The 10,951-nt window shown below is 42.0% G+C and overlaps 1 pseudogene across 1 annotated transcript; it reads right to left on the reverse strand.

The window, feature by feature from the left end:
- Window positions 1-1,996: 1,996 nt before the first annotated feature.
- Window positions 1,997-10,138, reverse strand: LOC120666619 (annotated as a pseudogene). Its single transcript, XR_005671800.1, has 4 exons — window positions 9,880-10,138; window positions 9,449-9,673; window positions 8,342-9,322; window positions 1,997-4,310 (listed from the first exon to the last, which is right to left on the reverse strand). The product of XR_005671800.1 is annotated as a disease resistance protein RGA5-like (transcript).
- Window positions 10,139-10,951: the final 813 nt, after the last annotated feature.

Consider the following 10,951-nt stretch of genomic DNA (forward strand, 5'->3'; position numbering starts at 1 on the left):
AACATGACTAATTTGGTGATTTGGGCTAGATTGGATAGCTGGGCCAAAATTTTGAAGTCAGATTTTTGGGCCAAAGTTTAGGATAGCTCTTGATGTATGGACTACCTTTAGATTGGCAGTTGGATTATAAACCAAAGTCGATAAAATTACCTAAATATACACTGATACAGTATCATATATAAATATATATACATATATACGTAGAAAAATAGTAAAATAAAAATACATTTAAGGATTGGTTGGAAGGAAAAAATGGAAATGCATAGGAAGAAACATCAAGAATATGAAAATGCTAGTAGAAAGAATTGATTACAACCAAAATTAGAATTATAGCAAATAAATAGTCTAGTTTCTAGAAGACACAGTGTGGATGCAACAACCACATGCAGCCTCCCTATAAAAGCATGGCCATTACATCTTTGTTTCCTACGTATGCAGATATACCGTGACTTTTCATATGTTCATTTCAATAGTAGTATGTATAAATTGTTGAGTGTTCTAATATGCTAGTACAACATGTGTCTCATCGTACTATTGGAACTTACAGTTATGAGCTATCTATCTGAGAATAGATTTTCAAGCAGATAGTACAGCAAGCACCGAACGAAGGCAAAAGTGGAGAAGGGATGCATTGAAACGAAGGAAATGTCATGCTTATATAGGCATGAGAAGGAATCTGGGATGCAATGGTCGTGGGACACATGGCAATAAGAAAAAGACAGAAGCTAAAGAATCATACTGCAAGATGAACAGCCAAGTGAGGGGATGGATCGCTGCATGCAATAGTGCGTAGCCCACCAATTTGCACCTCATGTCACTTTCAATGGTCAGAGGAAGGACGCTAGCACTATGCACCGGCTTGGTGTAGCACATAAACAACACGTTATTTGCTATAGGAAATTTTCGTATTCATGAACAACTATATTTTTGTTATATGTCACATCACATGCATGTACTACTGGTGTGATTACTAAATTTGCGTTGCCTAAATGTTCGCATTTGGTGCTTAACCAAGAGTACTTTTACCCTTTGTTATCACATGCATGGCATTTATTGCTGGCCCACTATAGAAGTATCAATGTATTAGGCGTAAGTGAATAGGTGAAATATATTCGTCATGTCTCGACAGAGTACCTGCTAGATGATTGTTCACGAGAGCGATGGGTCGATGCGGCAAATGCTGCCAAAGTATGAGATGTCCATCAGCCACAGCAAAGAAATCGGGACAAGTAGATCGAGTCATCCAAACCATACAGATGAGCCACAAAAAAAAAACACAGGTGGATCGAGCCATCCCGACCGAATCGGATGGAGCTAACATTTTAGGCTAACGTGGCCCTTCTAGCTGGCCGCGAAAACGGCGCGGCCTTATAGTTTAAATTCGATTCAATTAACAAGTTATAGTTTTGGAAATAGTGCAATAAAACTATACACTGAAATTAGTATAAAAGATGGATTTAACTCGATAAATAAATGGTAAGAGAAGAATATCTAGATATGTAGCTTTATTCCAACTAATTTCTTCAGAAGGTTCTATTTTCAAAATTGAATCATTCTCTTTTGATATGATAGTCCCGTTTGAGTTGATATCTTGGAATAGTATGGATGGTTGTTCTATTCGCGTGAAGAGTAACTTCTTTTTTTTTAAAAAAATTAGTGTACGATAACATCTAAAATGAGGAGTCGCGATTAATGAGATGATAAGACTGGTTCTTCTTAATCAAGATGAGATAGAACTTTATTTTAGCTTGTGCAAACACATTAGAATGCGACATAGTAGCTCGCAGTGGATGGAAATTTAATTAATAGAGGTAGAAGGGTGCATGCATTCACACGCAAACCGAAATTGATTCCAAATTTGGCTTGATTCCAAGTGTATCATAGTTTAGATTGAGTTTTTTTGGCAAGTTAAATATAAATAGCCCGTGAGTCTTGAGCTTTTCTAGCAGGGGCGGAGCCACATTGGTGCATGGGTATGCACAGGAATACCCAACAATTTCGACAAAACAATAAAGTATATCTATGATATATAGATGTATATTGTTTGTGTTAGACAAATTCATCCGCTCTTAGCTTCTTATCTAAGCCTAAACTGATTGCAAAAAACAGACCAACAAGTAAATATGACAGCAGGCAATTTTAACTTATCATTTTCTTATTGTCTAGGAATACCCAACTCACAATTTCTGACTCCACTGTTTTCTAGTAACCCTACTTATAGAAGCAGCACATATTGATCTTTTTGAGGCAACCCGGCAAGAGCTCGATGATGCCGACATGTTCCAACGACTTGCCGACGTCTCCCCATCCAGCCACAGTAAAAACTAGTTGAATCCTCTGTAGCCTGGCCAGAGCCATAGTACTAATTCGTGCTTGGCAACCACAAGTCAACATCAGGATGGTGCATGTGAAACACACTCTTCAGCGTAGACAATGTGGCTTTATCGGCAAGGTTGCGATTACAGTATAGAAATATCCTTTTGAGACCAGCGGGTAAGTGCTCGATGCCAGCAGGTTCCAACCACTTGATGACCTCTTCCCATCCGGCCACTGTCAACCGCAGCTCAAGGTTCTGCAGCCTAGGCAGAGCCCCCGCTTCCAAGGTTAGGAGCTGTTTAGGACAGCAAAATTTGAGGTGCTTGAGAGCTGGAAATGCCACAGCAGTGTTGGAAGTGCTGGGGATGACAACTGTTTCTTCTGGATCTTGTTTAATCACCAACCAGAGGTGTACAAGGGAGGGCAACCCTGCAAGAATATCAATTCCATCATCCTCGGGCACCACCTCTCGTACCACAAGCTCCAAGTTGTAGAGGTCGTGGAGCTGAGCTATCCACTTGGGTATCCTAGGAAACCAGAGACCCCAAAGATGGAGCCTTTGAATATGGCGTGGGAAACCAGACAATGTGCTGAGCCAATCAAAGTAACGTATATGACTGTTGATAAAAAAGCTCTTGAGGCTGCTGCAATGGTGAAGTCTTTCAAGCAAAGTGTGCAAGGCATCCATGGTCACGTCATCCATGTCCATACGATCATAATCAAGTCAAAGATCTCTCAAGTTGGTCAGCTGGTTAAGAGACTTAAAGCTTTCCAACGAGCTTCTTGAGAAATCAAACTCCTGCAGGGTACGCAAGAATTTCAAGCTGCCAATCCCATCCTGAAAAACCATACCACGTGGAACAATAAAATGTAATAACCGGCGCAAGCGAACAATATCTGATGGAACATATAATTTCTTTGGGTTCTCCAAAATCACAGTATCCAAATACTGCAGACCCCAAAACTGAATAGGAAGCTCCAAATCACCATCAGTTACAATCTTTAAATATCTTAGTAGAAATAATCCACAAATACTGGTAAGGTCCATTTTGTGTATCCGAGCTTCCTTAAATTCAAGTAATAGAACTCGGACATACTTGAACTTTTGAAATGATGGCAGCAAAACCCTTGTGAAAGCCTCGACAGATCGAACCTGACACAGTGATCCATTTATTATTGTTAGTATCACATCATGACCTGCACCATTGTAGTGGATGGAGGCTCGACGGATCTTCTTGTGTGGTATTATTGTGGCCTGAGGATCATCTATCACATCGAAGAAGTTCTCTTCTGCAGATTTCACTCTGATTAGATCAATCATTATATCATGAACTTTGCAGGACAGCACTTCATCATTGTAGTCTGCATTCACAGGTTGAATCATGCTCATGTTGATTAGCTCATTGAAGTAGCTTTCAGCAACATCATCTGCATCTAGCCCATGAATTTTACTCACAAAACCTTCAGCAATCCATTGCCTCACCAAATCATCCTTCTTAATGATAGTGTCCTCTGGATACATACCAAGATATAACAAGCAAGTCTTAAGATGCTGAGGAAGATTTCTGTAACTAAGGTCCAGTATCTGCTTCATGTCTTCTAGACAAAGATTTCCTTTGAACATAGAGCCCAACGAACTCCTTACATACACCCATGCCACCTTAGATTGACCAGCTAGAAGGCTAGCTATACTGATAATGGCGAGTGGCAAACCACCACATCTTTTTAGAATATCAACTGAAAGTTCTTCAAATATGTCTGGGCAAGCACCTCCAGAACCGAATATTCTACTAAAAAATAGTTTTCTTGAATCATCCTCACCAAGTGGCCTCATGTTATAAACATAATGTTGGCTATAACAGCAACATGCAAAAGCAATAGAATAAATCCTTGTAGTTATTAGTACTCTACTACCGCAATTATTTGCTGGGAAAGCACATTTAATAACTCTCCAGGCTGAGGAATCCCATAAATCATCAATCACAATTAAATACCTGTCAAAAAATTGTGCGAGTTATATATGGTAAATTAAAGGAAATAGTAAAGCCCGATTTGAAAAGCTCTTTCCATATCTATTTCAAGAAATAAAAATATATATTATTTGGACATATATATTGCACAACCGCGAAATGCCCAACCGCATAGCGCTAACATTTTCATGTGGCGACCAAGTCAACTCAAAATCATGGACATAGTATAATCCAATATCAAGTAGTTTTCAATTCAAAGGTTCTGTTCTGAGTACAGAAACAAAAAAAGTCTAATATGTTATTTATGATTTTAAGAGATTTCAGTACTCCTTCCATTCCCTTCCATTTGGAGCCACCGTTTCAAATCATTTGTCCATTGATGAAAATAGGACCATATAGTCTCTGCAGTATTGTCACTCTGTATGCCTGCTTTAAGTTGTGATCTGTAAAAGCGATAGGTAGCATGTCATTCAATGGAGTATGTGTGATCATTTCTCAATTTTTACATTTTTTAAAAATTGTAGTGCTTCCCTGTATGTGCAATTGGTGAGTTTTTTTTGTCTCTGCCAGCAACTGTTCAATTTGATAAAAAAATTATTTGGTAGTACAAAATATTTACTTCTATCATTTTAAAACAAACAATTCCATCAGAGAGAATGGAAGACACTTTCCTTCCATTCCCTCTCCTCCCAACCCACAGCGCCGGGCACCATTGCCACTGCCTCCACCTCCTACCCTGATGCGGTGATTGCGAAAGCCTCTTCATTTCCTGGTTCAGATTCCTTGTCAACTACACCATCACTGGGTGCCACACCCCTGTTTGGTTCACACAACGAGACAGAAGTTGAATAAAAAGGTTTGTTGACAAATTAGTGAAGTTTAGCTAGTTCTTAGGCAGATTTTTTTAGGAGGCCCACCTCTGTTGTCTAGCAGGTGCTAGGGTTTCAGCCCATTTGGAGGTTATGGGCAGATAGGTGTTATCTGGTTGTTTGGTCATGTCATGATGGTGTCAAAAATGCGAATGTAACTGAACTCTAGCCGAGGGTTTGTGTGCGCGCGCGCACGCACTTTGGGTGTGTTGTATTCTTTGGGTTCTTCTTCTTAATGCTATGATACGCAGCTCTCCCGCGTATTCAAGGAGAAAAAGTATAAAGCAAAGTCCAAACATATTGGTCCCTTTAGGGTGCAGTGAAAATTGACTGAACCACATTTTCCAAATAATGACCCAGACCAGAGAGCACCCAAGGTATAGTTTTAAAGGGAGAGACATTTATTAATTTATAAGGCCTGTACATTTTGAAGTACAATCCAACTACAGAAATGCATTGAGTCATTTAAATAACATAATTCTTAAGTAAAAAATACATTCATATTTGATTTTATACTTTTATCCTATAGATTTTAATTTGAATATTATAATCGTAAATGGGTTCAAAGTTGTACTAACTACCGTGGGATTAAGCTGATGAGCCATACGATGAAGCTTTGGGAGAAGGTTATCGAGCATCGCCTAAGAAGAGTGACAAGTGTGACCCAAAACCAATTTGGGTTCATGCCTGGAAGGTCAACCATGGAGGCGATTTTCTTAATACGACAATTGATGGAGAGATATAGGGAACAGAAGAAGGACTTGCACATGGTCTTCATTGACCTTGAGAAGACATACGACAAAGTACCGAGAAATGTCATGTGGTGGGCCTTGGAGAAGCACAAAGTCCCAACTAAGTACATTACCCTCATTAAGGATATGTACAAGGATGCGACGACGTTTGTCCGGACATGTGATGGCAACACCACTGACTTTCCTATTAACATAGGCCTACACCAGGGGTCAGCATTGAGCCCTTATTTATTTGCTTTAGTGATGGATGAGGTCACAAGGGATACACAAGGTGAGATCCCTTGGTGTATGCTCTTTGCTGATGATGTGGTGCTAGTTGACGAGAGTAGGGCAGGGGTTAATAGGAAGTTAGAGCTGTGGAGACGCACGTTAGAGTCGAAATGGTTCAGACTTAGTAGGATCAAGACCGAGTACATGATGTGCGATTTCAGCACAACTAGGCATGAGGGGGGAGACGTTAGTCTAGATGGACAAGTGGTGGTCCAGAAGGATACTTTTCGGTATTTAGGATCGGTGCTACAAAAGGATGGCGACATTGATGAAGATGTTAGGCATAGAATTTCAGCTGGCTGGTTGAAATGGCGGCAAGCTTCTGGCATCCTTTGTGACAAGAGGGTGCCACAAAAGCTAAAAGGCAAATTCTATAGGACAGCAATTCGTCCGGCGATGCTATACGGTGCTGAATGTTGGCCTACAAAAAGGCGACATGTCCAGCAACTGAGTGTAGCAGAGATGCGGATGCTGCGGTGGTTTTGCGGGCACACAAGGAGTGATAGAGTCCGGAACGAAGTTATTCGGGATAGGGTCGGAGTGGCACCAATTGAGGAGAAACTTACCCAGCATCGGCTGAGATGGTTTGGACATGTCCAACGAAGGCCTCCTGAGGCGCCGGTGCGTAATGGGGTTTCTTGAGCGGGTCGATAATGTAAAGAGGGGTAGAGGTAGACCTAAACTGACGTGGGATGAGTCGGTTAAGAGAGACCTTAAGGATTGGAATATCTCTAAAGAGATAGTTTTGGATAGGAGCGCTTGGAGATTAGCTATCAATGTGCCTGAACCTTGAATTTATTTCTTTCGGGTTTCATCTCTAGCCTACCCCAACTTGCTTGGGAAAAATGGCTATGTTATTGTTGTTATTGTTGAATCGTAAATGGCAAGTTTGTTTGCTCGAACTTTGCATCAAAGTTGAAAACTCTAAGCACATGCCTTTGCTGATTGACACTTGTGTTTCTTAGGCGTTTTGCTGCAGCAAACTACAGCAATTTTTTTCCATGACAGCAAGGAGAGATAATTCGAGCCCCAGCCTCTGCACATTTATGTGGGTAAGGCTTGGGGCTTAAAAAACAACCCTTCCCCAGACCCCGCACAGTGCGGGAAGTCTACGGCACTGGGTACACCTTTTTTTACAGCAAGGAGAGATAATGGATGTGAAACGACCAAAATGCCTAGAGAAGCAAGGGTATTCAAGTCATTGCCCTACCCTCTCTCCAAGCCAACACGGAAATTATATTTTGTCGCCCATGGTATTTAACAGCAGAGAAACTTACCCAGCATCGGCTGAGATGATTTGGACATGTCCAACGAAGGCCTCCTGAGGCGCCGGTGCATAATGGGGTTCTTGAGCGGGTCGATAATGTAAAGAGGGGTAGAGGTAGACCTGAACTGACGTGGGATGAGTCGGTTAAGAGAGACCTTAAGGATTGGAATATCTCTAAAGAGATAGCTTTGGATAGGAGCGCTTGGAGACTAGCTATCAATGTGCCTGAACCTTGAACTTATTTCTTTCGGGTTTCATCTCTAGCCTACCCCAACTTGCTTGGGAAAAAAGGCTATGTTGTTGTTGTTGTTGTTGTTGTTGTTGTATGGTATTTAACAGCAAAGTGCCAAACAAGTGCCCATAAGCAAAACCATACTTCTACAATGTCGAACAATTAATACGATGGCACAAAACATGAGTGCCTACAGCAAAATTTGCTGATATTTATGTGAAATCTACAATGACCATCATTACAAGGAGAACTACCATTGAGAAAAAGGCATGACCAAGTAACTTGAAGAGGAGGCTTCAGAGGGACTTACAAAATAAATAGTGCTACGGGGTTAAGGAGAAATAGGAGATCATACATCCCCATTTTTTTTCCCTAGTATTGGTTATTATATAAGCTCCTTTTATATAAAAGGATCAACTTACAGCAAAGATAACACTAATCTAAGTAATTGCATTTCATAATTATATATGCCTTACTAAATGCCAAATATTATACTAGCAAACTACTTAATTCCTTTTAACACTCTTCTTCTTTAACATAATGATACACATCTCTCCTACCTGTCCAAGTTAAATTACTTTAGAAAACAGTTCGTTTGCTGCATATAATAAAATCTTTTATGACAGTGCTTAAACAAAGGCGTCATGCATAAAACAAACTAATACCTCTTATCATGTAGTTGTTCTGTGATGTTCTTGAGAAGGTCATCCAACTCGCTGGCGTGAGAAACACACCCACCAATTTTTAATAATACTTTATTGAGAAGCTTTAGTATGTCAGGCTTTTGAGACACTGAAACGAATGCTCGGCAGTCAAATTGCCGTTCAAGCTTGCGGTACACTTGATTAGCAAGTGTGGTTTTGCCCAGGCCTCCAAATTCAACAATAGAAGCCACCTTCAACTCTTGCTCTTCGCCCATGAGCAGTGCAGTAAGCTCATCAGTTGGGACATCAATACCCACAAGACCAGCAGCCTCTGCATATATTGCCACTACACGAGGATCAACAGGCACATAACTAGGTTTGGAGGTATAGCCATCAAGCCTGTATCTCATTCATCGCTTATTTACCTCTTCCACACGAATCTTGATCTCCTGGATCTTGTTAGCAATTTGATGGCGCACTCTCAACTTCTTCAGAAGCTTAGCAGTCTTCTTCACAAATCCAATAGGTGCATCATTCTTTCCAAAGTGATGCATGAAGTCATCAATGCAGTCTTCAATGTCATACGACATCTCTCACTTGGTTCCTCCACTCCTTGGCTGGAGCATCCAGCTCATCCATTTCCGCTAACTTCTCAAGAAGAGCCTTCATGCTGTTGAACTCCTCCAGATATGACACCTCCTTCCGGATGCCTTTGAGCTTGCCATACTCCTCACCCATTAGTGTAGTGAGTTTGCCAAGGAGAGAGTTTACTGCACCAGTGGAAGCGCTCACCATGGTTCCAGACATATTTTTCCCTCTTTGGTCTTTGTCTCTTTGTTCGGTTTTTCTTCCTTGGCTAGCTGAGCTAATAGTTGTAGAAGCTGTCCTTTCTATAAGAAGACAAGTTAATTAACTTCAGTGGCTTCCTTGAGTCCACGTACTTCTTTTTGCAGCACGAGGGAGTATAATCCATCCTCCATTATTAGAATCATTGGTTCCTGTCTGCTGGGATAAAGACTGAAGACATTAAAATTAAAGAAATCGGGGTTGCAAAAGAAGTACATAAGAAACTACACAAGAAGGTGACGAGGACAGAGTCTAATGGTTCAAGGCATTGTAAAATGTTACCTTGATGGCATGAGTCTCAATGGAACAACCATTGAATGAGATTCAATCGAGGCCTAGAGCTGTGATTGAGGCTGAAGGAATGATGAAATGTTATCCACGGCGGTTGCAGCCACTTATTGGCTATTAGTGTTGTGATACCATCTGATCTCTATGTGCCAGCCATCAAGTCGGATTCCATTATCAGAAATTAATGGGATTTCTCTGGAAATGCCGCAGCAACGATCTCTGCAGCAAAAAAATGCAATAAACAGAGAAAATTTTAATGGGGCTGCTACACTTTTTTTTTGTGCACCTTGAGCATTTGGTCGAACAATTTCTAGGCAGCAAAACTCTTTAGGCACGGTGGCGCCGTCAGGCGGCACGGAACTGGTCAACCTCGGCCGAAGCGGCAGTCCGGCAGCGAGGCCTGAGGTGAATCGGTGATGTCTCACCTGCTGTCGTCGCCGCCGGTATGCACTTCCTCGTGGGATCGTCCCGCCCCCACCGCTCGTTAGGATCTGAGATTGGCAGGGCTCCAGTTTCAGCTCTCTCGGCGGCTACTGCTGGGAGGGAGGGAGGGGATCGGATAATTTGGGGGAAGGAACGAAGGAGCGAGTGGTGTACTATGTACGATTCGGGGAGGACTTGAGTAGACCGTGGAATTGAGCATGCAACTAGGCAGGCAGTGTCTGCCCCTTTCATCCGGCGCCGCTTCTTCCTCTCCACATAGGTGTATTTAACTTTTTACCATTATAGCGATTGTCACCTCCTCAGATCACATTCTTAGAATTGAAATTACGAAAAAAAATAGAAAAAAGAGAAAATTAATAATCTTTTACCACTTTTGGTTGCGTAGACGTCAACTCGTCCCTGCAGCAGTGATCCACGTCATCAGTGCGGGTCGTTGCCTCCCCATAACCCTAAATGGCCGGCCCGCGCGCCCAAACCCGCCCCGCCCACACTCTTCTCCCCCTCCCTCTGCTCTGCTCCCCGCGACGCACTCCCCCCGCTCTGCACCCGCGCCGCCGACGCCGCCACCGCCGCCAGCACGCCACCATGTCGGACTACGCGGAGTAAAGGTATGTCCCTTGCCCTTCAACGCTGTTTCTCTCAGATCTCTGCATTGTGCAATGGTTCACCCCCATTCGTTTAGGGTTACAGTTAGGTTTTGCTGTTCTAATTTTCAATTTCTCTCCATCTTTGGTTTGTAGGCAGCTGATTTGGTAGTTGTCGTTGCAATGGGTACTAGCGCTTGCCCCATTTGGTAAGTTGATTCTTCTACACAACTAGAAATCGATTGACCTAAGGATTGACCCGTAGCCCCAATTGTTCTAATTTTTTTATTCTTCTTTTGTTCACTTATTCTGTCAGGATTGATCCTGGCAACGCGTTTAGATTAGTTGTTAAGGTTGGTAAGTTTGTCGCGGATAGGGAGTATGGGCTGGTAGAAATGGCGGACCAGGAGCACGAGATTGGATAAGACAGTACAGTACAGTCTAGGGAGATTTCATGATGACATGGCCA

The sequence above is a fragment of the Panicum virgatum genome, chromosome 3N (assembly GCF_016808335.1).
Source record: "Panicum virgatum strain AP13 chromosome 3N, P.virgatum_v5, whole genome shotgun sequence".
NCBI classification, from domain to species: domain Eukaryota; kingdom Viridiplantae; phylum Streptophyta; class Magnoliopsida; order Poales; family Poaceae; genus Panicum; species Panicum virgatum.